The sequence below is a fragment of the Equus asinus genome, chromosome 1 (genome assembly GCF_041296235.1).
Source record: "Equus asinus isolate D_3611 breed Donkey chromosome 1, EquAss-T2T_v2, whole genome shotgun sequence".
NCBI classification, from domain to species: Eukaryota; Metazoa; Chordata; class Mammalia; order Perissodactyla; family Equidae; genus Equus; species Equus asinus.
In genome coordinates this window covers 35954620-35974624 of record NC_091790.1, presented here as the reverse complement: position 1 = coordinate 35974624, position 20005 = coordinate 35954620, and positions in this window count along the sequence as shown.

The following is a 20005-nucleotide window of genomic DNA, read 5'->3' as shown; positions in this document are numbered from 1 at the left end:
AGGAGATTTGAATAAGTCCATTGGCTAAGTTCATCATTTTGAAAGCTTACCTGTGCACATTACATTCAGATCTTTGCACACAAATGCTTTTTTTTTTTAATAGACTTTTCCATTGGAGTCTTGATATCAAGTTGCATCAAATCCCATATCTCACTTCTCCAACTGGTGAATGCATAAGGGCTTCTAATAATAATAACTAGGAATTTTCTGATTCTGGCTAATCTTCTTGGAAATAGATGCCTTTGGCTTCAGTTTTTACCACCTTATTTTGTAAGAAACACGTCAAAGCCTATAGGAGAAAGAGAAATAAATGAAGGAACTAAAACTTATTTTCTTTAGTCATTTCCTTGATAAAAAGGAAAAGAAATACATAAAACTGAGAGTCCAAGCCTGATTATCACATGCATTGTAGGAGAAATGGTCAGGCGAATTGGTCTTTTGCTTCTTAGAGTTTTATTGAGCAGTCTGAAAAACCTTAGGTCTCTTTGTGTAGAAATGGAACAATAATGTCTAACATTGAGGCCTCTCTGTATTTCAAACATTCTGAAAAAATGTTTCTGAGGGGTCAATTTCTGAAGCTAGCTGATTTAGTTTGTTTTGACCTAAAAACAGGCAAGTACTCTAGGAACCAAGCTATTGCACACAATATTTTTAAGAACCCAGTTTGATTGCTGTCTAACTCAAATCTAGCAAATAATCCCCAAATCCCATCCTTCAACAAGCTCTAGTGAAACCTGTAATCAGATAGAAAGACTCAGCATTGCTATGCTTCTAGTCCTTCTTTCACCATTACAACAAACTATTCTTTTTTAGAGAATTTCCTTTTTACTGACATTTTTAAATAAAGTCTTGAAATACTATCAAATTACTACTTTCCAAAAAGAGAATAAACCTCTGGAAATTACATAATTTCTTCATACCTCCAGTTCCAAGTGTAGCACTATCTTTCTCTCACTCAATAAGCACTTTTGATCACCCACTGTGTTCCAGACCCTGCATCACTATGCCAAGCACTGGAAATAGAGAGATGACCCAGATCCGGAGCCTGGATTTCCTCAGGGAGCTCACAGTTTCTACCGATGGATAAATGTCTATAGTACAAGATGGGATACAGTGACTAGCAGAGGAAGGAAACAAATAGAGAGCAAGGAAAGTTCAGAAAAGGACAAGACTAACCTCCAAAATAGAGGATCAGATATGGAAGAGCGACATTTGGATTTACTTCAACACTAGTGTATTTCATCACACAGCCAGGTGGGTGGCATGTTAACTGTAGCAGGATGGATTACACTTAAATGAGTTAAGATTTGAATAAGATATACTCACAAAATAGGAACCAAGCTTACAGTAATGAACCCTCTCTTTTATAAAATATGGTCCAGCGGAAATTCCATGAGAATTAGCTGGATATTCCTACAAATCTAGACTCCTAAGACCAATTCCCAGGGCTTATGATTTATTGGCTGGGGTAAATGAGTGCAAAAATCTATTTAATCCACACTGCAGATGGTCTATTTGCATGCCTAAATTTGAGATTCCTCATCCAGGGACTTGAGGTCAGCCCACAGGTGGGAGTTCAGAAAAGCAGCTGAAGTTAGGGACATCCAACATGACAAAAGCAGATGTTCTGACAGGCAGATGGACAACACAGCATAGTGTCATAAAATCCAGGAACAGCCAAGACTGCAGATCCAGACAGGACTGGAGCAAGGCATTCTGTCCCCTCTTAGATGGCCTGGGCTATTTGGGATTTAGAGTTTAGGACTCTGTTCTAGGTGAGGATATAAGGAGAAAGCCAATCAGAAGGAGCAAAGTCAAGTCCGCAGTTTTAAAGTGTTGTAGGTAGTGTATCAAAAGACACTTGGGCACTGGAGAACATATCCAGGATTCATGCACTAGAAATGAGGTAAGAAAGACAGAAGCCTCGTTACTAGATGTAAGACCAGAAGCACATTTTCTTAAGTAAGTTTTCAATTCTGGTTCATCATCAGAATCACCTAAGGAGGGTTATAATAATACATACTCCTAAGTCTCACACTGGACCTAGGAAATCATTCCTAGAATATCTGGGCATGGAGTCCAGAGAAATATAAATTTACAAAAACTCCTTTAGGTGATTCTGATATTATTCAGGATTGAGGAGCACTAAACAAGGATTCCTCATACTTCTCTTCTCTGATCATAACCATCGCAACGGCATCCAGCGGTAGATGCTGAGAAGAAACGAAGCCTGTGGATCGGCTAGCTGACATCATAACTTCACAGCAGAGGAAATGTCAACTTACAAATTCTGAGAGTCTTACAGCAAAATAAGAGATTTCCAGCACAGAAAGTCATCAAAATTTGTTTTTGATATTGTTTTGTTATGTAATAGTATTTAAAACAGTTCTCTGGCATATCAGTACTTTAAGTAGTAAAAATCTTTTTGGCTCTCTTCCTCCAACTCAACAAATGAATATCATGTTCCTTTATCACTGACTCTTCTCCCTGTTTGAGAATTTTTTTTCTTGGAGTGAACATTGACAAAGAGCAGTGTTGAATATGATATTAACTTAAACCAAACAGCATTGGCAGCATTGGAATATCTGCTTGTTTCATGGTTTCACATCACACTATGCAACTTTTTAAACAAATTTTGCCTTTAATTTTAGTTTTAATTTTATCTCCATCTGAAACACAAATAGCATTGATAAGTCACATAGAAGCAAAGCGTGAGCTAAAGGCAGTGACCCAGCTGAGCTTCATAGCAGGTGAAATCTCTCTTTGTAAGGAAAGAGCAATAGCATCATAAGACAATTTGTTTCAAAAACCAGTAAATTTATGCTAAACAGTGTCCAAGTCCATGGGGTGCCACCCAGTTGAAATTGAGCCAGGCCACCTGATTCCTTCTTCCACTGGTAAAGACCATCTCATATGAACCAGCTGCCATGGATGTGTTTCAGAAAGCTGTCCCTGAAAAGAACTCTGGGCCATCTGTGCTTGCAGTTCTATTAATAGAATGTTCTCCAATGACCTCACATCAAGACCTTCTCCAACATGAGATTTGGAGAACATCACTCACTAGCATTTCTTGTGATCCATTGGGAGAGCAATTTCTGAAGGGATGATTTGAAGGGAAGGGGCACCTGCAGGATGGTGGGAACCAAACAAGATCGTGAACTCCCTGGGGACAAGAGTGTGTCTTTTTATCTTTGTCTTGCTAGGGTCAGGCAGTGTGCATGACAAGAAGTTGTGTGTATTTTACAAGGTTATCTTATAATAGAAAAAAATAGTTTTCATTATCCTAAAGAAAGATGAGAAAACTTAGGCTCATCGTTTAAGCTAGTTAGCCAAGTTGACACAGATAGTGAGTGGCAGATCCAACATTTAGACACAGAACTACTGATTCCACACCTCTATTTGGGAGTCTTCATCATTTCACATTTATTTTTGGTCTCGTTGGTTGTGCTTTGAAACTTCAGTTTTGACTGTGATTTGTTTTTCTTGAGCAAACCTTTGACACAAATTTTCTATGGCTCTTGAGAGAAAGGCAAAGTGACCAATGTCACAAGGCTCAAGCAGCAGTGAGGTTTTTTAGACTTTATTTTTAGGAAATAGAAAGGCTTAAAATATGTAGAAATAATAACAGACGATATGAGACTCAAGGTAGAGTCAAACCAGGCAAAGAATATATATTTGACAAACTCAAGAGAAATTATAGAATACACTAAAGAAAAGAAATGGAAAGAATATTTATTATATCTAATTTTTTTTAAAAGCTTTTCCTAAAGCCATCATTTTCTCTTCAAGACCATGAAGTTGCATGCCAAAAAGATTGCAAAGATATCTAAAAACATTGATATGAAATGTGGGAGTAGCATCCCCATACTTAATGTACTGATGAGAAAAGAAATGTAAGTGAGCCAAGGCTGACCCCAACCACATGCCCTTATGGTATTTGTCTGCTGTGACTCCACTCTTAAGAATGGCATCAAATATAAGAGACATGATTAATGAAGATGACAAAGATACTTTGAAATGCAGATTGAACCCAAGCATATGGCATATGACATATAGGTACTATTAAAATAAAATGAAATTGAGACCAGACTTGAAAATCTCCCAAGCAGACAAAATCAATTAAGCCACATAAGCAACACTAAATCTAGCTTATTTCATGAACATCAGGAAAACAACGTAGATTATTTTTGACAAATGCCTCTGATAATCATAAACAAAACTTGTGATCTTCCCAAAATCGTGTAAGATAATTGTATAAGATAACCATTTTTAACCAATCCCCTGCCCGTCTGGAAAGCCCTAGTGCAATAACCAATCATTGTAAAAGTTTAACAAATTTCTCATCTTCACTTTATAAGCCAACCCTGTAATATCATGCCTCTGAACTTCATACCAGTTTTGGGTTGGGAGTCTCCCTATCCGTGAGCAGTTGCTTTCTTGCTCAGTAAAATATTCATATCAAGTAAAGCCCTCTGAATTTTCTTTTGACTACATATATATATATATATATGTACCCAACATGACATACTATATATAACATATAGCATATATATTATACATATAGCATATATATAACACAGAACATAATACTGTCAAGAACAGAAGAGAGGAAATTATTAAAATAAGTTTTAAAAAATCTGATAAGAAGGAATACAAATCAAGTGAACAAATCATCTAAGAAAAATGGTATTACGGTTTCTTCAGTCATTTATCCATCTGCCAGATAGTGTTAAATGTCAGAGGTAAAATGATGTTCAGTATCTGTTCAATCCTAGATAAGCTTACAGTTTAGTGAAGAAGATAAAAATGTTAAAAATGCTCGGGGAAGAATTAAAAAAGACTTCTAAAAGTATGTAAATGAATACAGAATTGGAAATTAGATTCATGAGAATCCCTGAAGTGAATTTTGAAGAGTAAAAAAACAAAAAGGAGAAATGAGGAAAAAAAGAAAGAGAAAATAAAGGATGTAAAAGAGTATTTTAAATCATAGAATGAGAGTGATCAAGCTGCCCCTGGGGCCACATTTCTGTTTAGTAGCTAGGCATGACAATAAATATACATCAAAATACATATACAATAATACATATAACCATACCACAACATACCAAGAACTCTGGTTCCAGGGCCAGCCCGGTGGCATAAGGGTCATGTTTGCATGCTCCACTTTGGCGGCCCAGGGTTTCACCAGTTTGGATCCTGGACACAGACCCAAACACTGCTCATCAAGCCATGCTGTGGCAGCATCCCACATAGGAAAACTAGAAGGACTTACAACAACTATCTACCGGGGCTTTGGGGAGGGAAAAAAAAGAGGAAGATTGGCAACAGATGCTAGCTCAGGGCCAATCTTCCTCACCAAACCACGTGAACACACCAAAAAAAAAATAAGAACTCTATTTCTTTTCCATGGCCCTCTAGAATAACAAGAGGAAATTTAAAACCCTGTTCAGGGCTAATGTGATGAGTACCAGATTACTTCATGGTTTTGCTTTGTTTTATTTGTTTGTCAATATTAAAATCAAGAACAATAATTGAGGTACATATTTCTCATTCCTCTTATTTTGGTAGAAAGGAGAAAGGATTTCCAAAAATGGCAAAAGAGATCCCACAAAAACAGCATTGTAAAGTAATGACAAAGAGGAGAATAATGTCCTCAGATGTTAAAAGAGAACTAATAAATAGCAGAGGAAATCCTCCTTTTTAAAAGAAAAATAAGCCCTGGTATCAATGACATGGAGGGTTGAGGGAAGGGGAAAAATGCTTGGGAGTCATCTTGGTGGTTTTTACAAAACCATACCACACACAAGTGTCTTTGCACATGCCCTAAGAATCTGGCGTGTTTCCTAGAGTGACGTGCTCCCAAGATTGAGAATCAGGGCCATAATGAGCCATTATTGTTGATGGGAATACATCTTACCCATCAAGTGTGATAAGGATGGTAAAGACATTGAAAAGATCATAAGCAGAGTGAAAGTGACAGCGGAACTAAAGCAAACAGAGATGCCTCGTGGAATACGTTAACAAAGACAGAGAACCAGTCCCTACCTACTTAAGAGGAGAGTGTAAGACAGACATCATAGCCTAGTGCGTGGCCTCTAAATGGGCTACATTACAAATTTTCTGGAGCCAATGTAAAGGGAAAGCAAAATCAAATCCCCAGACAAATCCCATATAATCATTTTGTGAAGGGAAAAAACAGCCCCAAATTACAGAAATGATAAACGTTTGAAATCAACAAGAGAGATGATCAAAAAAAGTGAAGACAGAATTAGAAGAGGACCTAAAACTTTGAATGTGCTTTTGAGACCCTGGAATATGCAATTCATTTAGTGTGTGTAGAAATTTTATTTTATTTATCGCTGGCAAAGGTATTACGTATATTACTTTACAGTAAAGGTCTACAGGATTGAATTATATAACAGAGGTAGGTGCTAATTATTACACACAAATCTTATTATTTCTAATTTGAGTTTAGTCATTTCCAGTTAGAAACTGCATAATGTCTGTTATCAGGGTAAATCTTTATTTACAGATAGAAACAGTAAACCAAAGGAGCTTTCTCATTCTAGTGTGTCTATACTATGAGCTTATTTCTTTATCTTCTGCTTTATTCCAACTTTGTGTTTTCTTTGTTTGTTTGTGTGTATGTGTGTGTGTGAGGAAGATTGGCCCTGAGCTAATATCTGTTGCCAATCTTTCTCTTTTTTTTTCTCCCCAAAGCCTCAGTACATAGTTGTATATCCTAGTTTAATTTCCTCTAGTTCTTCTGTGTGGAATGAATGCCACCACAGCATGGTTTGATGAGCAGTGTGTAGGTCAACGCCCAGGATCTGAACTGGCGAACCCTGGGCCGCTGAAAGAAAATGCACAAAGTTAACCACTACGCCACTGGATCGGCCTCCAAACTTGTGATTTTTTTAGGTCCTGTTTCTTCAAAGTAAAAACAAGTTGAATGTTAATACTTTATATTATTAAAAAACTCAATTTTTAATGAACAGCATACTCACCTTTGGTCTTTGTTTACTGAAATTACCTGCATATATATTTTTTTAATTGCCAACATTGCTTTAGATTTTATTTTCCTAACTACTGTGGTATTTTTTTGCCCCTTGAAGAAATTATTTGGGGGAATGGGCAGTTTCATGTTTAAAGCTTTGCAGATCCGTTGAAAGCAGATGACAATGACAGAACCTTGCCTCAAGTTATCTTCTGAGTCAGCAGCCTTCCCAAATTTGCACAAACACAACCTTCAGTGACCTTTGGAATGGTGAAACTGCATGAATCATCATTGTAAGAAAATTGGACCAAGGCAGCTGTGCAGTCTATTTTGCAGAGAATTGACTCCATCTTGGCTACTTAAGCTGTGAAGGTATGTATAGATCCAGATAATTTATCAAGTCAAGGAAAACTTTCCTGTGATTTACTAGTTACAATACCCAACCTCTTAATCTCAAGTTCGTGTCTTTTTAGTGGCTCACAAGACCAGTTTTTTCCTTTTCAGCTTCTGGGTGTTCTGGTCGTGGGCTGGCAAGCCTCACTCAGGGGTAACGAATCCCACCTCAACTCTGGCCAATTCAGCTGACGAGTGGGTAGTCAGGAGGACTTCAGAAGGCCGGGTCTACTTGGGGTTAGTTGACCCTCTGGTCCACGCTCCTTCCAAGACTTAAGGAGAACCTGGTCACCTGCCTTGCTGATGTGGAGTAGAACATCTGAGGGGAACGGGGACGTGTGAGAGGCAAACTCATAAACATAAGTTAGAATTTCTCTATTTCCTGCTTTTCCACGTAATTTCCCCTTGTTGGTGAAGCGGGAATGGTCTCTCTTACATCATTTCAAAGGGACTCAAGTAAAACCTTCTTTTAGGGGCTATACAGATCCTCAACAGGGCAGAAGGCAATACCTTGTCCCAGGTTAAATTAGTTTCCTGACAAATTTTTGCAATTGTCTTCTTTAATGTATGGTTCATCTTTTTAGTCTTTCCCATCAATTGCAGCTGCCATGAGGTGTGGAGTTTCCAAGTGATTCCCAAGACTCCTAATATTTCCTGGGTTATTTGGGAGATAAAAACGGCTCTGTTGTTACTCAGGACTGACAGTGGGAGTCTGTGCCTGAGAATGATCCTCTTTAGCAAAGCTTTGGTCACTTCAGCAGCCTTCTCAGTTCTGGAAGGTAAAGCTTCAACCTATCTTGTGACAGTATCTATGAATATTAGGAACCACTTGACATTCCCAGAAGCTCAAGGTCTCCTCCATTTAAGGCCTCATATGGAGGTTTTACAATTAGTCCAAAGTTGGGTATCCAAATTCGACAGAAGCCTGCCATGCCTAAAAATCTCCACAATTGTCAGCAGGCAGTGGGACTTGCAAATCGACCCATTGTTTTCTTCTGTCTGGCAGCAGGCTTCTATGTCCTTCTGACAGCTCAAACCCCAAGTATTTAATAGTCTTTACAAATTTGAGTCTTTCTCTTTGAAACGTGTGTTAACAACAGAGTAAGTAGCCCCTGTACCAATGAGAAAGTCAATTAACTCGTTCCCCACTGTCATTTGAACCCTGGGCTTCTCTGGGGATATAACCATAGGTTGTTCCAGTCTGAGCAGAGCCCCTGGGCCTCTTCATTCCTCATCCATATGTGCCCCCTCTATTTCCACCATCTGGGTTGAGAGAGTCTTACCTTCAGTTGCCATCTTCCCATTGGCTTGTCGATGAGCACCGCCCCCAGCAGAGAGGCCTGCTGTGTCATTTTCTGCTGTTCCTTACATCCTGGACCTGATCCCTACTGTTGTAAACCCTAAAAGCAAGCTCAATCATGTGGGAGATGAGCAGCACAAGGGCTCCATCTGCCTTCTGTAGTTTCCTCCTGATATCCCAGGTGCTCTGACTGATGAAGATCACGTTCACTGTTTTCGGGTCCTCCGGGGCGTCAGGATTAGTGTCTATATACTTCCTGTATGCCTCATATACCCATTCAAAGATCTAGGAAGGATCCTCCTCTGGATTTTGCTGAACTTCCTGGAATTTGTTTAAACTTCTAAGTTGTAGGACTCTTATTCTTAATCCTTCCAAACTACGATTCCTGTAGTGTTCTAGGCAGGGGCTTCCCCCTTCATTTATATCCAAGTTTGCTTCAACCGTGGGGACAGCCTCAGCGGAATACGGCTGATTGTTCCTATCCTTGAGATAGAGCCAATGGTCTTCCTCCCTTCTGTTTTCAATATCCGTATGCAATCCCTGGCCCTAAGTAAAATATTCATCAATGCTTGGATGTCAGTGCAAGTGGGATGGTATGTCAAAAAGATGGAGAATAACTCAGTCCTACTATCGGGGACCTCCTTATAGGATGATTATTCTTCAAATTAAAAAGATCTGAAGCAGAAAAAGGAGAAAGCACCCATATCATGCATGCTGGTTGGCTATTAGCATTCAGTCCTTCAGTTGGGAATCAGTGGAGTAGAATGCCCTGGTTGAGGACCCGCTGCTCCCTGGCCAAATTGCAAACCCTGAGGAGAGGGAGAAACCATTTCCTGGCTTCCCTCACCTAACAGTGGCTGTGTGGTTCCCGAGATCTGCTCCCCATATGGGGGTGGGATGGAGGTTGCCATGGATGAATGGTTCACTGATTGTGGAGGCTGAAGTGGTGGAGGGGGTGCCAACTGAAAAGGAGGTGGCAGAGGGGCTGGCAGGGGACCCAGGAGTGCTTTGGGAGGATTTAAAGCACTGATAAAAATTCCATCATCCTCCATGGTGCTTTTGGAGTCTGGGAGAACTGGCTTGGGCTTCTCAGCCCTTTGTACCATCAGATTGCACCTCCTTGGTGCTGACACATCTTGGTTCAATAGCATGAAAGCCTGCACATATGAGATTTCATGCCATTTCCCTTCTCTGTTACAGAACCACTCCAATCACAAGATGGGAACATAATTAGAGATGCATTAATAGGTCACTTTTCTCCAGAGCCTAAAGAGTACTGTGGCCAGGCAACATAAAGGAAAATCATCTTTTTATGTTTCATAGACTCATAACTAAAAGCAATCCAGTTTTTGACTATGCAACTTAGGGGTCTGCATTCAGAGATCGAATTAGTGTTCTCCATAGCTGACTCACACACAAGACAAATGCACACACACAAAGACAATATCCTACTCCTGCAGGACAAAAACAGAAGACAAAGGCCAACAATCTCCTAGAACTCTCCCAAATGAGGGTCCCTCTTACCAACATACAAAATGCAAATGGAGAGACAGAATTCGTGACTGAGTGTGTTGTGGCAACTCACCTGGCAAATGCAAAACCGAAAGTAGACCAAAGTTCAATGCAATTTCTCCACTTCAAGTGAGTGTTGCACCTAGTTCAGTTGACATCAGCTTGCAGGTGGGAGCAGCAGGGGATGTTCCCCAGGCAAAGATGCCCTGGAAGCTGCTGGGGACTACCCACCACTCAAACCCTCACCAGGGCTGTCCAGCCACAGGCACAAGACTCCTGGATGGCTTGCCAAAATTGATACTGAACCTCTTAATCTCAAGTTCATGTGCCTGATGCACAATAAGCCAATCACTGAGACACTATGCTTGGAGATGGAGAAAGGTTTATTTGAATTAGCCAAAACCAATAGGCGAGAGGATAGGTTCTCTCAAATCTGCCTTAAAGAAAGAAGAAAGCAGTCGGTCTTTATAGAGCCAAGGGGCTTGGGAGGAGTTTTGGAGAAACAAAGGGGAAATCCATGTTTTTTTCACTCCAGATAAGCCCTTGGGCAACCAGACTTCTAGGCATCAATGGCAGCTGGGGGCTGGTTATCTGGTGGCCATAACTTCCTTAAAGGCAGTCTTTTTTTTCTGCAAAACAAGCTATAAACTCTGGTTATCCTTGAGTCACCCCTCAGGTAAAACAAGAAAATAACAAATTAACACGATTAACTTCTTTTCATCTGATTCTGTGTTGAGAACAAGGTCCAAGGGTAATCATATTCTTATTGAATATTGACAGTAACCCTCAGGTATCTGGCTTCGGTTATAGTAAGCATATGATTTCATTTGAAAGCCTATGTAGCTTGCAAAGGTCAAGAGGATGAGTAATTTGAAACTGCCAGGATAAAAAAATTAGTTTCCAAATCTGTTGAACTTTTGCCACTCAAAATGAAGGTTCACATGATATATTGCACTCCCACATAGAAGACTACTTCAAGATTGCATTTCCATAATTACTATTTTAGCCTCCATTCTGAATTATAGAGGCCCTTTCTTAGATGTCGTTTGTTCATTAGCATGCAAAGACAGGTATTACCTGAGCTTTCATGAGAAATAACTTATTTAATTTGAATCATATTGAAGTTGGTAAAACAGTTTGGCTTTAGGTAGATGAAGATGATTTTTTTTAAGAAAATCTGAGGAAAATGCTTCTATTATTGGGATATATTTTATCCCATATAAAGCAACAATATAATTACATTTGTTCATAAAAAATAGGGGAGTAATCTAGAAGTTTTCCCAAATTATTGACACATCAACTGATAGAGGATGTAAGATGAATATCTCAAAGGATCAGTTCAGAAATTTTGTATAATTCTCTCTGCATGTAAATTGCATCCGTCACGATCTATTTCAAATATCACCTCTGTGAAGGTTTTGCAAATTTCACAACATCCTCAGCACACCCAGGGGGCTCTCTCTCCTGAGCCTCAATGTAGGCATCAAAACGAATCTTCTTGCATTTAGTTTGTAGAATGGCAAATTTAGGATCCATGTCATTAACAAACACTGGAAGCCTAAATCCTGTAGGGTAAAAATTGTGCCAGACCCAACATTCTACAGGTACTAGTATAAACCCTGGATATGGTAGGTGCTCAAATTGTTTGTTTAAATAAATCAAATTAAACTTGTGACTTAGCGTTAGATACAATTGCTTACTTTTCTCATGACACCCAATAATGATGAAGTTAAGGTCTTAAAATCTTAAACTTAGAAAATTACTCTAGTGCATCATTCATTGAATACAATGTGGAGAATTTTTTATCAGTGTTCAAGTAGGGGAAAGGTCATATGCCCCAGGACAATGTCATTGAGAAGCTTCTTAAAAACTCTGGATTCCTGAACAGCCTCTTCCTTAGATTTCTTAGAACCCTCATGATAATAAAATACACCCTCCACTGGTAACATTAGAGTTAATAGAACATTGTGCTGGAGTTGATTTGACAAGTACTTTCTAAACAGCCCTAAGTTTCAGTTATGTTTGAAAAAAAAAAAAATGACCATGTAGAACATTGTGGACTATATGTAAAATTCAAAAGATTACTTCACTCAATGAAATGGAAATTATATTATTGTCACTTTCCCTGAGCTGACCCTTGTTTAGGACACATTATATATTCACGATGTTGGTATTCATGAGACTGCCGGCTGGTCACTCTTGCGTGCATTGTTTGCATCAAGTGCAATGATAAAAGCATTTTCATTGTCTTTTTGTTCAAAAACTGATGCCCAGGCAAGAAATCAAGCAAATCACTGCATTATCATCATGTGTCCAAATTTTTATGGGGGTGGGATAAATTCTGTCATTATTCCCAATGCTTTACAAATATTTAATTCTACATGGTAAAAAAAATAGAATATTTTCAATTTACTCTTATATCTTATTCTTTCATTCTGACTAGGCTTAGGAAAGCAGAAAAGCAGTTGAAATAGTCACACAGGACTCATTTCTCCCACAAAAACTCCCAAATCACTGTTAAACCCGTATCTAACAGAAACCAAGACATAAATAGTGACAGAAACAATAGCCAAACCTATGATATAACAAAATTTTCTTTATTCTTTAATACCCCTTTATTAAGTGAATTGTTCTGTTTGTGAAGTATTGGTCTAAACTCTAAATCTATTTAGAAAGAATCTTGGGATTTTACCCCAGTGAATGGACTAATTAAAAGTTAAGTAATACAATGAAAATTATTATAAGCAGGGCTTCTGGAGACAATAAATATACCTTTGTGAGGATTTCCTTCTTTGCAATGGAGGCAAGGGTGGCAGAGTTGTGAGAAGGAAAAAATTAGGCTCCACTCTCTCTTCTCTTTCTAACAGTGAAAAAAAATACAGTAAGAAATAATAGTGAATAAAATGAAGGAAGGGCTAAATGAAGAAAGGATGCCTTCATCTTCATGGATTTGCACAGTCTTCGTATAGGGTTAAAACTGTTCCCTATGTGGCTTGTTAAGAAAGTAATGTCTAAAATGGAAAAACTTGCTTTATGTATTATTTTAACACATTCTATAAGAGATGACTATAATCCTAACTCAACTGTGTTAATAAACATCAAATTTACAAGTGACTACTGTGGGAACCATAAGTAGTCATGTCTCTATCAAAGCTCTCTTTTTTCTTCTATTGCCAAATGGAAGGACAGAATACATGCCAAAACAATCTAGGACAAAAAGAAATTCTCTCTAGGAAACAAAACTGAAGAGGGAATGGAGTTTCCAAAGGAGCATCTGATTCAATGAAAGAAGCCAGGGCAGACAGAAGCACAGAGGATAACATAATGGTTATTTTGATCCCGTGAGGATGGACCACAGGGAGAAAAGGGAGTTACATTGTCACACTTACTCCCATCTGACAAAGTCTAAAGTTTTCTAGGTCACTACGTACCCAGTTTTATTAAGCGACTTTCAGATGTCACATAACTATATAATTTATCTTTTGGCTGAAGTTAATCAAATAAACTAGGAGGTCTTTGAGGACCAGGTTGACCCTGACCTGGGTGTATTCATTCTCTATAGCTTGTTCAATGAGGAAACTATTTCAGTCTTAGGCAGTCTTAAAAATAACGGAGGAACATTTTCACAAAAACCTATACATTAGGTGGGGGGGAAATAATAACCATTTTCAGATGGCTTTTCTTTCTAACACTTGATTACACTCATTACGTTTTGACGTTAGATTTCAAGCTGGCCAACATTTATAGGGACAAGAAAAGAAAGGCTACAGTGACTGGTCACAAACATCACTGATCAGGAGAGAAGAATAATATATAAAAATATGGTGAAATGAACACATCTAGATTGGGTATTAGGGATATCCAACTCCAACCTGGAGGATCACAAGATGTATTGTCCTGAGTGTCAAGATGCACGGCAAAGCACATCACCAGACTACAGCAAATGATGACGTGCAGGAATGAAAAATTATCCCCTGCATAATCTGACAAAAAAAAAAAAAGACAGATGACTTAAAAAACAAATTCTTCCTCTTTTAGTGTCATCTATACATTATTAATGATTCACTCAAACTACTGAGTTTAAGATAAATAACATTTAAATTACATGAACTATAATGTATTTGACTACAATTATCCACTCATTTATCATGCTTTGTAATTAACCTCCTAAAAACTCATTTAGGAATGATCAGAAATGTTTAATCATTCATGAAAAAACTGTATTTTTAATTTTTCAAACTTTTGCCAAAGCTGTGCACGCACATGTGTAATCAAACAGTTCTGCAAAGTTATTCAAGCACATATTTTAAGGAGTCAAATAGTTCTACATGACTTACCAAGAAAAGCATAGCTTCCTTAACCGCCTCATCTCCAGCTCACTCTCCAGGCAATAATTTTCATTTTTTTGCTTGTTTACCTCTGTATAACCTACTTAGACTGCCATTCCCTGAGTTTTAAGTTTCAGGCATAGTCTATGGATCTGGCACTGTAGAAGCTAAGGACTTCTTTTTCTCCACCACTACGCACACTGTAGACACACTTCTTATTTCCCCATTCTCCCAATATTATACATCACCACTGTGGTTGGTAAAATATTTAGTACCAAGCCGTGGAGTATACTGTGGTGACCTGTGCAACTTTTTTCTGCCCTGGAGTCTTCTATTATTTGTTTGCTTAGTTTACTATGTACTTTATAATTAATGCATCTCCCATATGTCCCCTATTTGTGTAACTCTTGTCTCATTAAATTGAAACACGTTAGATATATTCTATTAATTTCACCTTTTGGAGACAACTTTCTTGAAGCCTCCTGATCTGGTCCCCTATGAACTGCTTGCCCTCTAGGTCCACTGCCCAGGTGATGATCCTGAAAGCTTCTGGACTATAATCCTTGGGAACTCCCCAAATGTCTCCTGTCTATTTCATGTCTCTTTCTTCCCCTTGGATGTCCTCTCATTTTAGTGGAATGCATCTTACAGTAGCTTCCAGAGAAAAGATGCATGACCTTGATTTATTATTTTCTCACTTCAAATGTTTCTAATGAGAAATTCAGTTACATTTTGCCTCTGGGTCCTTTTAAGCTAAGTTTTTTCTTCTCAGAAGTAGCTGGAATCTTCTTGTTCCAAACGTTCAGAAATTCCGCAATGATTTACTCACGCAGTTCTGTTTAATTTATTTTATAATACATCTCTGTGGACCTCTCAATATGGAAACTTAGGTCATTCAGCTCTGGAAAATTTCTTAAACTATTTTTGACAATTTCTCCCTTTTGTTTTTTCTATTCTTTCTTTCTAGTTTTATATTATATGGATATATTATATTGTCTTATAGGAATAATCCTTTAGTTTTCATATCCTTTTGCTCCTAGTTTATATTTCTGTCTTTTTATCTGTTTTGTGGAATATTACCTTATCTTTCACAATATTTTACTGTTATTCGTTTCTTCTATTGTATATTTAATTCCCACCAGCTCTTTCTTTTTCTCTGACTGCTCTTTGCATAGTACTCCATTCTTGTTTCATGGATACATTATCTTTTTGTTTTTTCACCCTCTTCCATCATTTGTTTTTTCAAATTGTTTTAGCTTATATTTTATTTTTGTTGTTTATGTTGGTATTTGGCCAGTGGTATTATTATTATTTGGTTTTGTCTTTCATACAGGGTTTCTTAAGATATCTGGTGAGTCTGGGTTATCAGGTCATACATAAAAGTAGAACAAAAAGAGCTGATTGGGAGTTTTCCCAGGAATGGAGCTTTCACTTGTGGATTCACTCTGAGATCTGTGCTGTGGTGGAGGTAAGTGTTGAGGGGGATCAGAAGTCCCTACAAGACAACTGCTTCACAGGAAACCATTATAGTTTCTACAGGCAAAGGGACAGTAACTTTCTAAGACAGGAGAGAAAGGGATGCTTCTACTGGCCAAGGATGCTTGGCAGAATTTAGGGTTTGATTTTCTCAGCTTCATCAGAATCTGCTCTCATCTTATCATCCCAGTTTTTCAGGATCCCAATCTTTCACAATCAATGCCCTAACTTTAACCTAAGAGACCTGGTGAGAGTGGGGATTCATTTTGCATCATCATTCAGCCAAGGGCAGGATTAGACTTTGAGTTTGGCTTCCACAAATCATGATCCTCCAGCTGTAGGACACAGGGATTTCTTTTAGGGTCGTTAAAGAAGCTCTGGTCTTTTACTTAGACCTTGATCCTGAACTCAAATTTTCTTTCTTCAAGTTGGTTCCTCTTAGAAACAACCAACAAAGCACTGTACCTCTTATGTTCACTAGAAAGCTTTCTACCAAAACCTTAGCTTCTATAAGCATTTGATTATAGATGACTCAAGGTGATAATTGAAGTAACTCTTTTACCACGAAATGCCATAACCTTGAAAGAAGGATACAAACAGGTTTGGAGGGAGATGAACTCAATTAGTTAGATCCTCTTTCAAGTGGTATACTTTAGGAGATAGTAGAGAAAGTGGATAGATGGATCAATACAAGCAGATAACAGCAAAGATTACAGGGCTTTTGCTTCCTTGTTCATACATACCACATTTATTTTAAAAGCCCTTAAAAGCGTTAATATTTGTATGAATTTACACGTGAATCTTGTAGTTTTTATATAACTGGTAAGGACAATGCTTGAGTTAACATAAGAAAAGCATTTAAATTCTGAATACATTTTGATGAACTGCTGTATAGCTAGCTTACTCTTTATTTCCAAACACAATTTAAATTTCTTCTGACTAAGAGTTCAGTAACTTATTATTCTTCTGAAAATCTTTCTGCTTGATTTAAACTCTGATTCTGTTCCATTTGCTCCATTATTTCATAATATGTTTTACGTATCATAATCCTGAGATGGACAAATTGGTCTAAAAGTTAATTCTCTACTACCCATCCCCCCACAGTGTCTCCCAAAAAAGATTTTGAAGATAGTTAAATTATTTAGTTAAATGCATCTGTAATAAAGCCATTGAGATCTTATGAGTTTGTATCAAAAGCTGAAGTTTTCTTTTCTAGCGAAACAAATATTTGGTGAGATGGGAGATAAGATCTGCATTTATAATCCTTAAATAGCTCAATATTAACATTTTTAACTTTTGTTATTAATTGATTAGTACTAATTAATTTTGCTTACTTTCTTCTCTGAGGAAGTAAAATACAGAATTATCAGACACCAGAACCATAATGGAATTCATTCAGCATCTATTACTGTGCTCCCCCAGTTTCCACTTGAAAGATCATTTAGAAGTCATGATAGATTGCTTTTTGTTTGATAAATTATTTTTTAATCCAACTGTGATAAAATTAAAAATCAATTCGTTTTTAAGTTGTAAGTGACTATTAGACTATTAGTTCAGCTCTAGAGAGATTTATTTTTGTTTGTTATTATGTATGGCTTCTGCTGTGGTTGTTATCCTTGGGAACAAAGACTGCGCTGAATTTGTAGGCATGCTTATAGGCACTTGGTACACAACAGCAGACTCAGTGAAGACTTGTGAAAGGAAGGAGTGTATTTCCCTTTTATGCAGATTTTTCTCAGACTATGGTGAACTCGTGGTTTTCATTGCTATTGTCAACCAGCTGGGGTAGTAATGCTGCCATCTTCCTGGACTCACCAAAGGGATGCTGAGGGCTCTTCCTCCTCCAGTCAAGATGGTAAACACCCTCCAATACCAACTTACAGAGCACTGAAGATCTCACTCTGTCATTAAAGATATTCTTGATACAGGAGTCATTAAGCCCACAACCCCCTTTTTAATAACCCCATTTGTCTGGTATCTTAAGCCAGGCACTAATGAGTGGCACCTCACCATTAACTATAGGAACCTCAATGCTCAGGTTCCCTCTATTAAGGTTCCTGTTCCTAATGTTATAGAATTGACTGAGGGCATACCACAGGCCCAAGGAGTGTCCTTCATGGTCATTGACCCAGCTAACATGTTCTGCTCTGTTCCCGTTGCAGAGGAATCCCGGGCCCAATTTGGTTTCCCTTTTGAGGGGGCTTAATATACATTTATGCAGCTTCCAAAGGGATATTTAAATAGCCCTGTAACCATACATGTCCTCTGCTGCCAGGATTTAAATACCTTACAATTGAGATATTGCCATCGTGGGCATTATATTGATGACAATGTGCTGAGAGGTCCCTCTGAGGAAGTAGTACAGAAAGATTTGCACACCCTCACACACCGTTCACAGCAATGTGTCTGGGTAATCACCGCTCACAAGATCCAAGGCCCAGCCACTTCCGTCAACTTTCCAGTCATCATCTGATCCTCTAAGGCTGAGAAATTCTCCCAGCCATCAAACGTTGACTGTTCACTATTAAACCACACACTATACTCAGACAAGCACAACACATGCTAGGTCTTTTCATCTTCTTGCACTAATTCTTTGCTTTATATATTCAATTACTTGCCAGTTGCCTCCTTCCATTGTGTTAAGGCCCAACAGTGCACTTTACAAGCTGCCCAACAGGCAGTCCAACAAACCTAACCTTTACTCCCACCTGGTTCCATATTTCCAGTTGAGTTCTTGGCTGCACCTGACTATGCCTCCCGGAGTCTCTGGACCAAACGTGAGTCTACCTGACTTTCTATGGGGTTTTGGACTAAGCGCCTACCCCCAGCGGCAGCCCAGGGTATTCTCCTTGAGTGCCAACTTTTGGCATCTTACTGGGCTCTTTTAGAAATCAAGATCCTAACTGGCCCCACCTGGTACCACTCTGTACCCAAGTTCCTATAATGCCCTGCATTAGACATGCCTTCCAGCAGAAGCTCAGCACGATCACTGATGCCTCTTTGGTAAAATGGAAATGGTACCTTCAAGAGAGGACTAAACTTGACATCAAAGGCCTTTCCAAATTACAGGAGGATAGGGCGTCCCCCATGCTCAGCCCCTTGCCTACGAGCAACGTGGAATTGGCAGCGGGACCTCCACTTTATCCTCTTCTGGCTACTTGGGGAGCCCCATGGGGCCAACTGTCTGAGATAGGGGGTCGGTGTTCTTCACTGATGGCAATGCCACCATTGTAAGCAGTGGAACTCACTGAAGGGCTGCAGCATTCCACCTGTCCTCAGGCACTTTAGTGGAGAAGGGCACTCCTGTCTCAGGCTGAGTCCAATTGCCAGAACTTGTAGCTACTCACTTAGCCCTTAAGGAGGCCATAAAAAAAGGGCCTTTCGTAGACCCACGTCTTCACAGACTCCTGGGCTTTTGCTAACAGCATTGCTAATGGTCTGGCTGTTGCATCCATTTTCAGAAATGGAACACACAATCCAAAACAGATGCTGATGACATCTAGGCCATCCATCACTCTTGTCTTCAGGGATATTTTTCAAAATGCTATGCTGAATCTTGTATCTTACCAGAGTTCCATCTCTCCTCATTACAAAAACAAAATTTGTAAATAACTGAACCCCAAAGAAATTTTTATTTGCATCACAGTTAAAATATGTAATTAGAACTCTGATACTATGATGCAGTTTCATGGGAAATGACACAATCCAGCTGTGTGGCTCCAAATGCTATCTTGGGAGTAAATAAGACTGTCTTCTAGATAATCATGGAAATCATGAAGAATAAGTACAACCCCGTTAATGACTATTTTCCTCTCTTCAGCTGCTGCCATTCGGAGCTGGGTGCTTCCTGTTGCCAAAAGACAGCAGGCTCTGAAATGGAGATAAAAATTCCGTGTATGCTTATTTTGCCCAGCACATAGACTTAGTGGAAATGACTTGGAAAAATCATGAAATTAGCAATTTTAATTGTTTAAATGTTAATATAATTACTATTATAAT